This window comes from Schistocerca gregaria, chromosome 2 (assembly GCF_023897955.1).
Source record: "Schistocerca gregaria isolate iqSchGreg1 chromosome 2, iqSchGreg1.2, whole genome shotgun sequence".
NCBI lineage: Eukaryota > Metazoa > Arthropoda > Insecta > Orthoptera > Acrididae > Schistocerca > Schistocerca gregaria.
Window position 1 is genome coordinate 313,733,958 of NC_064921.1, and position 15,256 is coordinate 313,749,213.

A 15,256-nucleotide genomic window follows, 5' to 3' on the forward strand; every position below is an offset into this window, starting at 1 on the left:
AGAACACATTGACACCGGTGTGTCAGACCCACCATACTTGCTCCGGACACTGCGAGAGGGCTGTACAAGCAATGATCACACGCACGGCACAGCGGACACACCAGGAACCGCGGTGATGGCCGTCGAATGGCGCTAGCTGCGCAGCATTTGTGCACCGCCGCCGTCAGTGTCAGCCAGTTTGCCGTGGCATACGGAATTCCATCGCAGTCTTTAACACTGGTAGCATGCCGCGACAGCGTGGACGTGAACCGTATATGCAGTTGACGGACTTTGAGCGAGTTCGTATAGTGGGCATGCGGGAGGCCGGGTGGACGTACCGCCGAATCGCTCAACACGTGGGGCGTGAGGTCTCCACAGTACATCGATGTTGTCGCCAGTGGTCGGCGGAAGGTGCACGTGCCCGTCGACCTGGGACCGGACCGCAGCGACGTACGGATACACGCCAAGACCGTAGGATCCTACGCAGTGCCGTAGGGGACCGCACCGCCACTTCCCAGCAAATTAGGGACACTGTTGCTCCTGGGGTATCGGCGAGGACCATTCACAACCGTCTCCATGAAGCTGTGCTACGGTCCCGCACACCGTTAGGCCGTCTTCCGCTCACGCCCCAACATCGTGCAGCCCGCCTCCAGTGGTGTCGCGACAGGCGTGAATGGAGGGACGAATGGAGACGTGTCGTCCTCAGAGATGAGAGTCGCTTCTGCCTTGGTGCCAATGATGGTCGTATGCGTGTTTGGCGCCGTGCAGGTGAGCGCCACAATCAGGACTGCATACGACCGAGGCACACAGGGTCAACACCCGGCATCATGGTGTGGGGAGCGATCTCCTACTCTGGCCGTACACCTCTGGTGATCGTCGAGGGGACACTGAATAGTGCACGGTACATCCAAACCGTCATCGAACCCAGCGTTCTACCATTCCTAGACCGGCAAGGGAACTTGCGGTTCCAACAGGACAATGCACGTCCGCATGTATCCCGTACCACCCAACGTGCTCTGGAAGGTGTAAGTCAACTACCCTGGCCAGCAAGATCTCCGGATCTGTCCCCCATTGATCATGTTTGGGACTGGATGAAGCGTCGTCTCACGCGGTCTGCACGTCCAGCACGAACGCTGGTCCAACTGAGGCGCCAGGTGGAAATGGCATGGCAAGCCGTTCCACAGGACTACATCCAGCATCTCTACGATCGTCTCCATGGGAGAATAGCAGCCTGCGTTGCTGCGAAAGGTGGATATACACTGTACTAGTGCCGACATTGTGAATGCTCTGTTGCCTGTGTCTATGTGCCTGTGGTTCTGTCAGTGTGATCATGTGATGTATCTGACCCCAGGAATGTGTCAATAAAGTTTCCCCTTCCTGGGACAATGAATTCACGGTGTTCTTATTTCAATTTCCAGGAGTGTATAATTAGCAAACGAACGGTGTACTCGCCTTTATCTGCAGCAGAAACCCAGGTCCTCCATCACTGACGGTGTAGCCGATTTTTATTGTTCTCTTGCTGAAAGTAATACAGTCAATTTACTGGGGAAGTTAGTACGTTGCACACTTCGCTAGCAAACGCTGCTAGTTCGGCGAAATTGTGTCACTGAAATGCGAGCGAATACTAAAGAACACCTAGCTTTGCTGGGAAACGTAGTCAACACTCTGTCCCTAACAAACGTCGTTTCTCATGACGTCATCCATCACCCTCAGTCGCTTGCCGTAAAAACCTTGCAACACCCTGCATAAGACGACGATGTTTTTAGGACCCGGTTTATACATATTAACTTTGGAGACGTTATCCACTTGCCAACAAGAAGAAATGGTGAAAATGAATTAAGATTTAGAGCGGCGCCTCGCAATGTCGTCTGTTGCAGCGTTGGATAGATTGAAAATATGGGACACCTTGGTTACCTGAACTATATACGATTTTAATATTTCTGTAGTTTTTTATATTTTTGCGTATAAAATAATATATCAAAAATTGTTGTTGAAAGGAGCAATAATAGTCAACAAATTAGAGGAGATAACGGACGTGCAGTAGGTGAAATTAATAACCATGAAGAACTGTCAGACTGAATGTAAGCTGAAATGGTAGTGTGTTGATACCAGACACTATGATGAACGATTCTGTTGTCAGAGAAGTTGATAGCAATTTCGTTATTCTGTCATGTTTTAAATAAAATTATTTGTGTACTATCTGAACAATGAATTAGGCGAAAATTCGCGCGACATGACGTAAATGAAGTGCGAAATAAAGGAAGACATTCGAGAGTTACTCGCAGATATGTAAACGGGCTAATAGAATCGACGAATAGCGAAACATTGTGATTACGCACAGAAAAATAATCGACACGACGAAGGGAAAGAATCCAAGGTGTCAACCTTACAGCAACGAGAAGTTCATCAAGTTACTGAACCGAGTTCAATAATATTCAAGATACCATTGTTAACATGCGAAAATCACCTAACCAATGTGATTCAAACGTCAAATTCGTTTCTGGCACACGACAACATTTTTTTGGCCTTAAAATTACTGTTAATGAGCTAAATCAACTGGTCATCGACAAGCAAAATCGCAATATTGCAAAGATCGAAATACGAAAAGTCAGCTACATTGACGACGGCTACTCCAGCGTAATGCTCGACAATTTCGCTACCAAAGGAGAATTTAAACTTGCATTTTCACTTATTCCTAATGAGATGGTTGAGATCGGTGTCTATTTACAGCTTACACCGATCAGCGCAAACATTATGACCACTGCCTACAGTGATTTTGGATGCCGCATCGAGGCGTTGCGGGTACGTGGCAAGGTAACAAAAGTATGTAGGCTGAGCGGAAACAGACGGGGGATCGCCCTAGCGAAGATATGGAGTGCTGATGGGGAATTAATTGAGATAATCGTCTTTGGCGCAGGGCACATTATTATCACAGAGAATGTGAACGAGTACCTCGGAAACGGCGAAGCTGGTCGAACGTTCACGTGCTATTGTCGTGGGCACCTACGGAAAGAGATGGACAGTGAAGTTACCAACCGTACACAGACAAGGTGACGACTGCAGCGAGCGACCAAATGGTGTAAATTGCCCTGAAGATGACCCCATGGTAGGTTGAAACCGGTGGGCGGCTAAAGAAATAATGCGATTGTGACCGTCATTGTGAATACACTCCTGGAAACTGAAATAAGAACACCGTGAATTCATTGTCCCAGGAAGGGGAAACTTTATTGACACATTCCTGGGGTCAGATACATCACATGATCACACTGACAGAACCACAGGCACATAGACACAGGCAACAGAGCATGCACAATGTCGGCACTAGTACAGTGTATATCCACCTTTCGCAGCAAATGCAGGCTGCTATTCTCCCATGGAGACGATCGTAGAGATGCTGGATGTAGTCTTGTGAAACGGCTTGCCATGCCATTTCCACCTGGCGCCTCAGTTGGACCAGCGTTCGTGCTGGACGTGCAGACCGCGTGACACGACGCATCATCCAGTCCCAAACATGCTCAATGGGGGACAGATCCAGAGATCTTGCTGGCCAGGGTAGTTGACTTACACCTTCTAGAGCACGTTGGGTGGCACGGGATACATGCGGACGTGCATTGTCCTGTTGGAACAGCAAGTTCCCTTGCCGGTCTAGGAATGGTAGAACGATGGGTTCGATGACGGTTTGGATGTACCGTGCACTATTCAGCGTCCCCTCGACGATCACCAGAGGTGTACGGCCAGTGTAGGAGATCGCTCCCCACACCATGATGCCGGGTGTTGGCCCTGTGTGCCTCGGTCGTATGCAGTCCTGATTGTGGCGCTCACCCGCACGGCGCCAAACACGCATACGACCATCATTGGCACCAAGGCAGAAGCGACTCTCATCGCTGAAGACGACACGTCTCCATTCGTCCCTCCATTCACGCCCGTCGCGACACCACTGGAGGCGGGCTGCACGATGTTGGGGCGTGAGCGGAAGACGGCCTAACGGTGTGCGGGACCGTAGCACAGCTTCATGGAGACGGTTGCGAATGGTCCTCGCCGATACCCCAGGAGCAACAGTGTGCCTAATTTGCTGGGAAGTGGCGGTGCGGTCCCCTACGGCACTGCGTAGGAACCTACGGTCTTGGCGTGCATCCGTGCGTCGCTGCGGTCCGGTCCCAGGTCGACGGGCACGTGCACCTTCCGCCGACCACTGGCGACAATATCGATGTACTGTGGAGACCTCACGCCCCACGTGTTGAGCGATTCGGCGGTACGTCCACCCGGCCTCCAGCATGCCCACTACACGCCCTCGCTCAAAGTCCGTCAACTGCACATACGGTTCACGTCCACGCTGTCGCGGCATGCTACCAGTGTTAAAGACTGCGATGGAGCTCCGTATGCCACGACAAACTGGCTGACACTGACGGCGGCGGTGCACAAATGCTGCGCAGCTAGCGCCATTCGACGGCCAACACCGCGGTTCCTGGTGTGTCCGCTGTGCCGTGCGTGTGATCATTGCTTGTACAGCCCTCTCGCAGTGTCCGGAGCAAGTGTGGTGGGTCTGACACACCGGTGTCAATGTGTTCTTTTTTCCATTTCCAGGAGTGTAATTGAGTGAAACTACAACGAGGCGATAAATGATTGGACGTGGGGTTCGGAGGTTTGCTGCTCTGTAAATTATTATGGTGATCTGTGGCATCTCTACCGAAAGATAATAATGCTGGAGCTAGCTCAAGTGTTTCGGAGCACACCGTTCATCGTACGTTGTCGTAATGGATCTCCGAAGCAGACCATTCCTACGTGTTCGCATGTTGACCCAGCGACATCGCCAGTTACGACTGCAGTGGACACGGTACCGTAGGGATTCGACCGTCGATCAATGGAAACGTGTCGGCTGTTCGGATGAATCACGTTTTTTGCTCCATAAACACAGTCATGCAGCGCACCACGGACGCAGACGGGTGGGAACAGCATTGTGCTATATTAGACATTTTCCTACACTTGCGTGGTATCTGGGGCAGTAATCGAAGACACGTTGAAGGCTGTCAACCATCTGCATCCCTTTAGGCTTGATGTCTTCCCCGACGGCGATGTATCTTTCAGTAGTATAATTGTCCCTGTCTCGAAGCCACAACCGTGCCACAGTGGTTCAAATGGCTCTGAGCACTATGGGACTTAACATCGGAGGTCATCAGTCCCCTAGAACTTAGAACTACTTAAACCTAACTAACCTAAGGACATTACACACATCCATGCCCAACGCAGGATTCGAACCTGCGACCGAAGCGGTCGCGCGGTTCCAGACTGCAGCGCATAGAACCGCTCGGCTACACCGGCCGGCCACACAGTGGTTTGAGGAGCACTATAGTGAACTCACGTTGATATCTCAGCAACCATATTCGCCTATTGTAAACCGTATGTAACCCAAACAAGTTATTAAACAGGTGGTCTAATGTTTTGGCTCATCAGTGTTCATGAGTTTATGGCCACTTGTGGGGAGAGTTCGGCGTACAGAAATTTACCACATCTGCAGAGTTCGCCACAACATTCCAAACTGAAAGTCCAAGGGTCGAAAATGGAAAGCAACAAAAGATTTGGAAAACAAATTTGGGTGGAATAAAAGATTGAAAAGTGGTATGTGAAGAAGGGAAAGAAGAAGATTATACGATAATCTTTTCGAAAAGAGGAAAAGAAAAAATGACTGTGAAGGGAACAGGTAGAAACTTCATATTCACTTTCAGGCGGTAACAACTCGTGCTGACATGCAAAACTTTGTCTTACGTAGATATTCACTGAGTGTTGTTGTAAGTGAGAGTGTTATACACTAGTTGAGAATCATCTCAGTGATAGGTTTCTAAGAAAATCAATGCTTTTATAATCTTCATTAACCAGATGGAGCAGAATCGTGATGTTGAGAGTGTTTTTGAAACTATGTTTCTGTGTTGGTTTAATTTCGTTACGTCACCGAGCCGCTTGAACACCCTCCGAACGACTCCGAGACATCCTGAGCTGGCCACCGAGGAAGTATATATACACTCTGACTGCAAGTTGTGGGTCGCTCCGAGGCTCACTTCGAGCGGTGCGGCTTTCTGGACGTGCCCATCGCAGTCTCCAGCAAGGAAACGTCATCTTCCATCAAACCGATGTTGCGTGTGTTTACGGCCACGTGGCCCGACCTGGCGCAAAATTGGACTCATCCACAGGATTCGCAGCCTGAATATTGCCTTGGGTCGCTATTGGGACGTAGAGTCTTGTGCGAAATGAAGACCAGCTGAATCAAACAAGTAATGTTGGGTGGATACGAACATCCTATAGACTTTGTTAAAAGGTCGCTGTAGGAAGCCGTACTGTGATCTGAAGAATGGTGCATGCCCACATAGACGCACTTTTTAATCAAAATGTGTTTGTGTTTTTTAATTCTTTTATTTGTTCAAATGGTTCAAATGGCTCTGAGCACTATGGGACTTAACTTCTAAGGTCATCAGTCCCCTAGAACTTAGAACTACTTAAACCTAACTAACCTAAGGACATCACACACATCCATGCCCGAGGCAGGATTCGAACCTGCGACCGTAGCGGCCGCGCGGTTCCAGACTGTAGCGCCTAGAACCGCTCGGCCACTCTGGCCGGCTCTTTTATTTGTGCAAATGGTTTTATATTCATCAATTATTGAATTAGGCTCCACGTTAATTTACATTGCAGACTGAATGGCATGTGTTGCAGTTTTCGCCAAGGGCATTCGAAGGTCAAGGAAACTTGTATAGCCATGTGTAATCAAATACAGAGATACTTGTATATAAACAGACACAATACGGCGCTGCGGTCGGCAAGGCCTATAGAATAGAACAAGAGTATGGTGCAGATGTTACATCTGTTACCGCCCCTACAATGGCAGCTTATCGAGATTTAAGTGAGATTGAACGTGATGCTATAGTCGGTGGCGCACATCATCTCCGAAGCTCCGAGGTAGCGATTAAGTGGAAATTTCACGAGTGTACCATGAATATCAGGAATCCGGTAAAACAAGTCTCCGATATCGCTGCGACTGGGAAAAGATCCTGCAAGAACGGGACCAACAACTTTTAAAGAGAATCTTCCGCGATAGAGGTGCAAGTCTTCCTCAGATTGCTACACGTTTCAGTGCTGGGCAATCAACAAGTGCCAACGTGCGAACCATTCAACGATACATCATCGATATGGGCTTTCAAAGCCGAAGGCCCACGCCAGTACCCTTGATAAGTGCACGATTCAAAGCTTTACGCAACGCCTGGTGCCGTCAACAATGACATTGGACTGTCGATGACTCGAAACATATTGCCTGGTCGGACGAGTCTCGTTTCAAATTGTATCGAGCGGATGGACGTGTAGGAGAATGGAGAGACAACCTCATGAATCCATGGACCCTGCATGCCAGCAGCGCACTTTTACGGCTGATTCAGGCTCTCTCATGATGTAGGGCTTGTGCAGTTGCAGTGATATGAGGCCCCTGATAGTCTAGATACTACTCTGACAGGTGACACGTTCATAAGCGTCTTGTCTGGTCACCTGCATCCATTCATGTCCATTGTGCATTCCGAAGGATTTAGGCAATTCCAGCAGGACAGTACGACACCCCAAACGTCCACAATTGTTGTAGAGTAGCTCCAGAAACACTCTTCTGAGTTTAAACACTTCCGCTGCCCACCAAACTCCCAGCACAGGAACGTTATTGAGTATATCTGGGAAGCCTTGCAACGCGATGTTCAGAAGAATGTCCACCCCTCGCACTCTTACGGATTTATGGACAGCCCTGCACGATTCATGGTGTCAGTTCCCTCCAGCACTACTTCAGTCAGATGTTGGTCGAATCTCTGTCAAGTCGAGCTGCGGAATTCGGCGAGCTCGCGGGGGCCCTTCAAGGTATTAGGCAGGTGAACCAATATCTTTGGCTCTTCAGGGTATTAGATGTCTCTATTGTTAATATTTAGGGTAGTTTGTGTTTTTTGTTGGCACGACTGAGAATAAAAAGTGTTTCCCCATACTACTGGTGGGGTTGATTTCTTAGAAGGACGAAATTGGTGCTTAAAAATCACAATCTTCTAAGTGCTTGGAGTAACAAACACTGTGCGGAATACTAACAACTGTGAGTTGGTACATAAACTACTGGCATGAATTAGCGTTCTATGGTTGCTTTAAAAGAAATCCAAGCTACATTATACACCTGTGATCTTCAGAGTGTTTCTTTTAATTACTGCATTGACTGCCTGGTACTGCGAGAATTAAATTTTGTAAATTCCTGTAATAATGACGTCATCTTATATTTACTTTTTCAAAATGGATTTATATTGTGGTTGCTATATGTTGTGTTACTGAACTGGAAATGTGAAATGGGAAGTCTACCTATTAGGTTTGATATGTCAACTGAGATTTTTAAATTGTTAATGAAGATGTTACCTAAAAGTTGTTACACTCCTCGCAACCCGGCACGAGAACTTCTAAGTGCCATCACAATGTCATCTCCAGTAGTTTGTTTTGCGTCATTCTTCTTCTTATTCTTCTTCTTTATCGTCGCCTTGTCCCACGTCACATAGGGTCGGCGTTGCTCTTCTGGATCCTTCTTCTCCATAGTCCTCTATCCATTGCCTCTTCCTTCTCCCATCGTTTCTCCCTTAGGTTCCCGGATATCCTTCCACCTCATCTTCGGTCTTCCTCTCCCTCTCGATCCTTCAATCTTTATATCTTCAACTCTGTTTCCGATATACTCTTCCCCTTTTCTTTGTAAGTGTCCGTACCACCTTAGTCTGCTCTCTTGTCTCTTTTTCCCCATGTGTCCTACTTTCACAGCTCCTCTAACAAATTCGTTTCTAATCCTGTCGATACTCTGCTCACAAAGAACCACATCATCCGCATACATCATATTCCACGGCGCTTCCTTCTTCACATCTTTCACCAGCACATCCATAATCAGGTCAAAGAGGTAGGAACTAAGCGCAGACCCTTGATGTAACCCTACTGGAAACTCCTTTATCATGCCCACACTACTTCTCACCTGTGTCATTGCTCCTCTGTACATTTCCTTCACTAACCTCACATACTTCTGTGGCACGCACTGCTCTCTCATGCTTCTCCATATTTCACCCCTTGGGACTCTGCCATATACTTTCTCCAAATCAATGAAAGCCATATGTAGATCGGCTTGTAGCTCCCCGTGTCTCTCCACTATCCGCCTTAAAGCATGTATTGAATCCGTCGTTCCTCTTCCAGGCATGAACCCAAATTGTTCTTCACACACCACAGTCTCCTTGCGTAATCTTGCTTCTATAACTCTTTCCCATATTTTCATTGTGTGTGCCACCAGTTTAATACCTCTATAGTTACTGTAGTCCTGCACATCACCTTTCCTCCTAAATATTAGGATCAGTACGCTAGTTCTCCACTCCTCTGGCATCTCCTCCTATCGCCAAATCTTCTTCATTAAATCCCAAAGGAGCTCAATTCCCTTTTTACCGAGACACTTCCATACCTCAGCGAGGATCTGATCTGGGCCAACTGCCTTCCCATCTTTCATCCTTTCAACTGCCCGTTCGACTTCATCTCTACTTATATCCAGCCTTAATCCTTGGTTTTCACTCATTCATTTTTTTCATTCAGCAATTTCTCAAAATAATTCAACCACCTTTGGATTATTTTTCCATGGTCATGCAGAATTATTTCTGCTTCATCTTTCATTTGTTTTATTGCTGTTAGATCCTTAGGAGCTTTATCTTTTGATTTGCCTACCCATATCAGTTGTCTCATATCCTGATTTTTCTACAGTTGTTCATATGCCTCCCTTACTGATTCAGCTTTAGCTTTAGCCACGGCTCGTGTAGCCTCCTTCTTTGCAATTTTGTATGCTTCCCCATCCGCAGCACTTCTGGACATATCCCACTTCCTCTTAGCGTCCTTCTTTTCCTTCACAACCTTCTGCATCTCTTCATTCCACCACCATGCTTCCTTATCTTTTGGCACCCCTCTCCCAGATATTAACCCAAACACCGTCCTCCTTGGTCTTCCTTATAATAGTACTATTTATTTTCCATACTCCTGCAAACTCTCTGCCAATTTTACCTTTTCCAGTACTTTTTCACTAAACTTCTCTCTCAAATTTTTATCTTTTAATCTCCACCATTAACTTTCCTTTCACACTGATTTATGTGCCTTTGTCTTTTACATACTTTCAGCCCACTATCCGCTATAATCAACTTATGTTGTGTAGCTATTCCTTCACCGTATATGACCTTAGTATTTCGCACCTCCCCACTATTTTTTCTTCTAAATAATATGTAATCAATTTGGCTTTTATTTTCTCCACTCCTGTATGTTATTGGTTTTTCTCTTTTTCCTTGTAAAAGAATCACTAGATCAAAGGCCACTGCAAACTCCACTATCTTTATCCTTCCTCATTTCTCTCGCCATACCCCCATCCTCCATGCCACCTCTCTTCCCCACCTTTTCTTTCGCCAGCATGACCATTTAGATCCCCTCCGACTATCACTCTTTCGTTCTCTGGTATTCCGACCATTACTCCGTCCAAATCTCTCCAAACTTTTTCCTTCTCGTCCTCCGAACATCCCGCTTGGGGTGCATAGGCTGTCAGCACTGTTACCATTTCTCAGCGAAACATCATCTTAACATACATGATCGTATCATTTACTCTGCTGACTTCACGTACATCTTCTTGAAGCTCTCTGTGCAAAATAACTCCATTTCTTATTCCGGCATATAACCTTCAGCTAAGATGTTAGATTTTTTGCCCTTCCACCTTGTCTCGTACACACACACAAAGCCTTTATCTTCCTCCTCTGCATCATGTCTACAATCTCTCTTCCGTTTCCCGTCATCGTTCCCACGTTTAGAGTTCCCACTCTGTTGTTTTGCGTCATTGTACTTTGGATATGAGAAGTAACGTATTTAACGCCATGAGAGGCGTAAATATTGTCTCTATGATACTGCTGTCTGTTATTTCTGTTTACGAGGTGTTTTAGTGGCGACATCACCTGTGTCACCTACGCAGCACCTTCAAGGAACCGCTTCACAGGAGTAATGGGACGTCAGTCCACATGACGCCACGTGTTCGGGAAGGACTCGCTACGTGGCCCTGCAGAGCAATCATTTTACGATGCACCACAGTAGGTGCTGCCAACTCAGCGCTGCTGAGATAGGGCCCTACCGCACAGGGACGCCACGGCAGATATGCTAGCCATTCTGCTGGCGGCACTCAGGTCTGGCAGTACGAGACAACAGAGGAATGCCTTCAGTCGAAGAGCCATTAGTTTGGTGTGCCACTTCGAAATAAAAAGAGGATGCGGCAAAAGAAGTTCTGGGCACAATACTTTATTACTGATCGTGACATGAATGGGTTACTTCGGACGGTGTTTAATGGTTTAAGAAATTACAGTGCTATTTCTTTTTCAGTTTCTCGAGAGTAGGTCACGTCGTTCACCCGAGAGCTAGCGGATATATCCAGAAGTGAATTAACGAAACAGGACACTGTTTCCAGGAAAGTAATCTCACTAGAAGAAAATATTTTAGTTACCTATCTAATTTATAGCTAATTATTTGTTGTCTGCAGTTTCAGTTGTAGCTGTAAAGTATACATATAAGTTATTTTTCAAAAAAAAATGGTTCAAATGGCTCTGAGCACTATGTGACTTAACTTCTGAGGTCATCAGTCCCATAGAACTTAGAACTACTTAAACGTAACTAACCTAAGGACATGACACACCTCGATGCCCGAGGCAGGATTCGAACCTGCGACCGTAGCGGTCGCGTGGTTCCAGACTTTAGCGCCAATAACCACTCGGCCACTCCGGCTGGCAGTTATTTTTCAGTCTTTATTTGAAAAGTACGTTACTATAAGCTGAAAATCAATTTACAAATGGTTTAGTCAAAAAGTAAGAAACTATATCTGGGAGATATTTGCCTAAAAATAACGGGGTGTGGGTCAGCAATGTTGCGCATGGCTGGCGAAAGAGTGGTGGTGTCTCGCAGTACAATACTAGTCTGTTCACGGAAATAATATGTTTCAGTGTTCAGTGGAACGTAAATTACTTTGCATATTTAGACTGAATTTTATAAGGAAGTGCTAAGTTCGTACGATCTTTGTGGTGAATAAATACAGAATGCATCATTTGTAAGACCGACTATACATTCAAAGGTAACAAATCCTGCTCACGTCAAGAAGAATTACAATGATAAATGATCAATAGGGGCCACTATATGGGGCCACGAACAAGCTGAAGTTAAGAACCTCTGCCGCCTAAGCAGCAAAGTGACCAAGGATGGAGCAAGGAGGACAATAAAATGTAGATTAGCACCGGCAAAGAGGGCTTTCCTGGCCAGGAGAAGTTTACTAGTTTTGAACGTAGGCCTTAATTTGAGGAAGAAATTTCTGAGAATGTACGTCTGGAGTACAGCATTGTATGGTAGTGAACCATGGACTGTGGGAAAACCGGAACAGAAAAGAATCGAAGCATTCCAGATGTGATGCTACTGACAAATGTTGAAAATTAGGTGACCTGATAAACTAAGGAGTGAGGAGGCTCTGTGCAGAATCGGAGAGGAAAGGAATGTGTGGAAAACACTGACAAGGAGAAGGGACAGAATGATAAGACATCTGTTAAGACATCAAGAAATGATCTTCGTACATCCGTATTTAAATTGGATGAAGGTGGGACACAGCTGGTGTAATTTTTGTTAAAAATGAAACTCCTCCAGCTGTACTAGTAGCCAAATAAATATAAAATCTTAAGTACAGCTGGGGGAGCTTCATTTTTAACAAAAATCAAGAAATGACCTCCACGGTATTAGAGGGAGCTGAAGAGGGCAAGAACTGTAGAGGAAGACAAAGATTGGAATACATCCAGCAAATAATTGAGGACGGACGTTGCAAGTGCTACTCTGAGATGAAGGGGTTGGCACAAGAGAGACATTCGGGGGGGGGGGGGGGGAGGAGGCTGCATCAAACCAGTCAGAAGACTGATGACCCCAAAAAAGTTTGGGGATTGTAGCGTTATAAACTCTTTCCAGTTATTTCTAAGCGTAGCATATGGACAGAGACCTGCTAAAGAAAAGGCAGGTAATGACTTTCAGGGTTCTTAAACAATTTTTTTTAATGTTGCCAAGATAAGACATTTACTGCTGTAAGCATGTATATATGTGCACTAACAGTGTTCGTGAGGGTAGTTTGTACTAGGATTAGGGGTATTCTATCCTGCATATTAAATTAGGGCCAAATAACTGTCTGTAAGCATATACAGTGATGGAGTAAATCTACCCGTGCCTCTTTGAATTCGTTCAGGTTTGCTAGCGAACTTTCAAGAACTGAATAACTACTCTAGAATTGGCGGCACTAATTGTCGTCTTGTATGCGATTTCCAGTACAGACACATTGCACTTCCTCAGAATCCTTCGAATAAACCTAGTTTCTTTCCGTTGGTATTGTTTCCTATAGATTTTCCCAGTTCGTCCAATTTTGGGTATTGGTACTAAGCAATACGTCTAAATAATTAAACGGTGTGGCGTCCTAGAGAAACTGATCCAGTCTCTTTTTTATGGGCGTTATATTTATCCTCATGTTAAAAAAGTTTTTGGCCGTTATTGACGTATCAGTGACGACCGGCTTGTTAATAGCGTGAGAACGCAGGAAATTATCACTGTGTACTTGCAGATTAAAAATTTACTTGCGTCCGCGAAGGAATGAGGCGTTGTATGCGAATTAGCGAATACAGATCGGATAAATACACCATCTTATACAGATAAATTTATCTCCGAGAAGAACTACAAGGAAATAATAATAACTGACTTGAAATAACAACAGAAATACTATGTCTCAAAACAATATGTAGGGGAGAGTGGGGAGATACACGCACCTACGGAAAAATAGATGTGAACCATTCGTTACGTCGTTAAAACCAACGAAAATAAGTACATACCATACAATGGACATTTCTCCACATATTCCAGTCGTCTGAAAATGTTTATAAACAGTGCCTTAACTTTGAACATTAAAAGAAAAAAAAGGTGCAAATGCGTGGTATTCCCCACCCCTGAGGGCAATGACACGCAAAGTACTTGCTAATAACACGCAAAACAAACAAACCATAAAAATGTACAATACTTGCTATTTTTATTTGATTATTAGTTTCTACAAACAGTAAACAATATATTTAAGAACGAAATAATGTAATTCTACAAAAATCTCTTATAATTTTCTTTTGTTACATTGTTACTGATGTGAAAAGAGTTCATTTTCTCATACAGCAAAGACCGCTCTTGTAACCTTTTGGAGCGTTCCAGCCGCTACATTCTTCATGACTCCATCTGCTACAAGAAATACATCGGTACCATAGTTCTCCGTTTTTCCCACACTCTCCACAAACTAAATAGACGCCTTCTGAAATCACCAGTGGAATCCATATCATCCATTTCTTCGTCATCACAAATTTTCTGCAAGTCAGATTTAGGTCATCCTCGCTGCTATTTTCACTTTATTGGTGGTGTTTGTTCTTGTATATTGTCTGTTTTTTCTTCGAGACTTTTTTAAGTTGCAGATTTCTGCTCTTATCTGCTTTATTCTTAAGATTTTTTTTTCTTGTTTCCTTCAGCTTTCTTTTTCATGGCTTCTTTTTGTTGCTTTATTGACAACTGCGTTGGCAGAGTTTTTCTTCTCTGGAATTGCTGTAAGGATCACTGACTTTCCCTTAGGCTTTCCCTTGGTTTGTTTCGCCTTAAGAAGAACTTGTTTTTGTTTTGGAACAGGAGATACGTCAAATACACTAACGTGCTTGACACATGCACCTTTAGTTGATGTTGTGACCTCTTCTAGGCATACTAGAAGTGGAACATCTGCTGAAGATCCAGGAATCTGTTCTTGACTCTTTTTGGGGATATGTGACTCGTTTGTAGATTCAACCATTTCATTTCCATTTGTAGCATTCGGAACGTCTTCATCTTCAACGCCAACATCTCTGAAGATCTCACATTGTCATGCTGAAATTTGTTTGGATTGAATGGGCAAATCCCACATGCCTTAAACAGTGACTGCCTTCCGTCCATGGTAGCGACCTTAATATATGCCTTATTAAAATATCTGCTAACTAATATGTTGTAATTTTTTGATACACCTGTGACTTTATATACATGTCACATTCACAATTGAAGGCTGATTTCAAAGAAGAAAAGAATGTGAGATCTAGTGGTAGAAGCTTGTGAGAAGTGTGTGGAGGTATGGTTACGATGACAATAGAATCTGTTTTACAAAATTCAAAAATAT

The 15,256-nt window shown here is 45.1% G+C and overlaps 1 protein-coding gene across 1 annotated transcript in view; it reads right to left on the reverse strand.

Moving 5' to 3' along the window:
- LOC126336935 (pyrokinin-1 receptor-like) overlaps positions 1 to 15,256 on the reverse strand; it is an 896,681-nt gene that overhangs the window by 754,524 nt on the left and 126,901 nt on the right. The gene's annotated exons all lie outside the window — the stretch shown is intronic.